Consider the following 2,941-nt stretch of genomic DNA (forward strand, 5'->3'; position numbering starts at 1 on the left):
ATATTCTAATTATTATAATTCCATAAAATCTGTAATTAAATTATTACATTAAATTTGTAGATTATTGTATTAATGAAATGATTTGTATTATATATTAATATTTTCTAAAATATGATTATAAATTCATTTATAAAAACTTAATAAAAACATCTTATTTTAATTGTTGGGTTTAGGTTACGTAGATCAAAATAGAAAAATATCGTGCGCCTTGTGCATTTACAATACGATGCACTAATTAACAAGTACTAATTAATAAGTATTATTCTACATGTTCGAGATTAGAACCAATAATATATAAGCTTATTTTTTCTTAAATTTGAAATGGATACATGCATGTATACATACATTTTAGAAGGATTTGGATGACTGAACTATACTAGCCTCATCATTTTGGTGAATTGTCGTGCTCCACCACAGTCAACGATTTTAGATTTTCAACCCTACAAAAGTATAAAATTAATTTTATAATTTCTATTTATAAATTATAATATAAAATAATTCACAATCAAGTTCTAAGTATAAATTATAATAAAAAATAATTTTCATCGAAATAAAACGGACTAATTAAGTTTAATATATAATATAACTATACGAACATAGCATATAATAATACCTACCTACTATACATAGTATTTATAAAAAAATCAATTTTCTATTTGACCCGATTTTTTTTTCTTTAATAAGAACCACTCGAATGGTGAGGGGTTAGGCAGACCCCCAACCTATAAATAAATATCAATCAATATCCCATACATAGTGTTGCTCAACAGTGACAGCACCCAAAGAAGATAACCTGGAAAAGACGAGAAACATACAACCAAAAAAATAGCCAAACAATCCACCCAAAAGGCAAAGCATACAACATCAAAACTGAAAGAAGCCAAAACAGATTATCTATCATCATGGAAATGAAATTTAAAGTTAGGATAACCAAGTTGGTCTAGATCTATCCTAATAAGAGCAAGAAAATGTCTAGGAGCCGAGAGACAATCGAAAGTAGATAACTCTTAAACCTGGTACCCTCGACGCGCCATAAAGTCAGGATGCCGATTTTCCTCCCAATATTTGACCCGATTTGATTCCATATGTTATCATCAACTCGAAGCATTTAATTATAAACTAGTAAGTGACCCGTCGAAATTCGACGGGATCTATTAAAATATAAATTTATAAAATTATTTAATATTATATTTTTTTTTCATGAATTTCTTTTCACTAAAATAGAGAATTTAATAAAATTATTTTAAAGTAAAAAGCTGTAATATTTATTTGAAATTGATCTAATTTAAATGTCTTATGAAATTTATATGTAAGCAAAGCAAAGTTTCAACCCACAAAATATTAAAAGAGAAATTGAAACAATTATTTGAAACGTACCTAAATTAGATGCTTGTAGCTGGAACCAGTAACAGAAAAAATAAGAAAAAAAATAAATTAAATAAAATTATTAATGACTTAAACTATCAAAGTTTAAATAAATTATTAAATTTGACACGTAGAGTTGTCTATAACTAAAAACAGATTTCGTTAGGTATATATAATCCTACATTTGAAAGAGATTGTCCCTGATTTTTATTTATTTTCATAGCAAAACAAACACTCACAGAGAATTGTCTTCTCTAAACCGAATTGAAAATTTAGTAAAATCTGATGGACTCATAATCATTCCAGCTATAGAAAACTATTTGCTCGTATTTTTTTTTTTCTGAAATGAGTTTGCCTTCAATTACACGTTCCCCAAGTTTAATTACTATTAGTCTAGTGTCATTGCAAAACTCATTAGATGGATCAATATTTCTAAAAAGCATGATTATGCATCCCTCTTAATTTCATGACTCGGCAATCCTGAACACTTGATCGTGTTTAGATATTCATTCGAGAATACTTGTTCATCTAGGTCCACTTGTCCATCTTCTTTGCGAATGCTGTTTGAACTTAGGAAAACCTTTTCTTTGATAAACATTAGAGACACGATGTCATCATTTATCGTATCAACCATCTCATTGGTGGGGGGCAAGATAGCTCTATTCTTAAACATTTATGGGTCAAATACATTATTCATTACGTCTATGATATGTGTTTTCCACTATAGTTGCAATAGGATTTGTTGAATCACATATAAGAATGTCTTCTGATAACGTCACAACAGATTCTCCATCACTGAGACTCTGGCCTGCAGTACAGTCAACTATTTTAAGTATCCATTCTGCAAATACTTTGGTTTCTTTTGTATCCGAATCAGAAACATTTGCCTATTTTTTATGAGAAAATTATTATATGTAATATGTATATTTGAAATCAAAATGTACTTTTATCAAATGAGTACTCATTCATTTTTTGTACAAAGGAAGACAATTAATCAAAACTTAAATAGCAAAATAACAAATTTTAGCTAATGAGAAAAATATATTAGACCAGCACTTGTGACCATATACATACATACATAAAGACAATTAGTAATTTTTATATTTTAATATTTTTTTCTATTTTCTAAAATGCAGGACGAACTTAAAACATAAAGACAATTAATACTACCCCTCCCACGTATGATCGAGTATAAGGTGTTCCAAATATATGTCTTTCCTATACCACCATATCCATATAGAAAGAAAAATCCTCCCTACACCACTATCAACCACGGCTATTATTTTTTCATAAATCATTCTTTGTTCATATGTCAAATAGGGATATAGACATATAGTTAACAGATTTAGATTGTTCTAATGTGTGTCTAGGGGGTAAACCGTTAAGTGTTGCTTTCCCTAGACTTTTCCTTCTGTGTACTGATAAATGTGTGTCTATCGAAGATTCGGGGAGCTGGGTGGATGGGTGTTGGGTGTGGGATCTCAAGTGGAGAAGAGAGTTGTTCGATTGGGAGAAGGGGCTTGTTAACGACTTACTTGTGCTTGTTTCAGGTGTTGTTCCATGTGTCGGGAAGAAG

The sequence above is a fragment of the Salvia miltiorrhiza genome, chromosome 8, assembly GCF_028751815.1.
Source record: "Salvia miltiorrhiza cultivar Shanhuang (shh) chromosome 8, IMPLAD_Smil_shh, whole genome shotgun sequence".
Lineage (NCBI taxonomy): Eukaryota > Viridiplantae > Streptophyta > Magnoliopsida > Lamiales > Lamiaceae > Salvia > Salvia miltiorrhiza.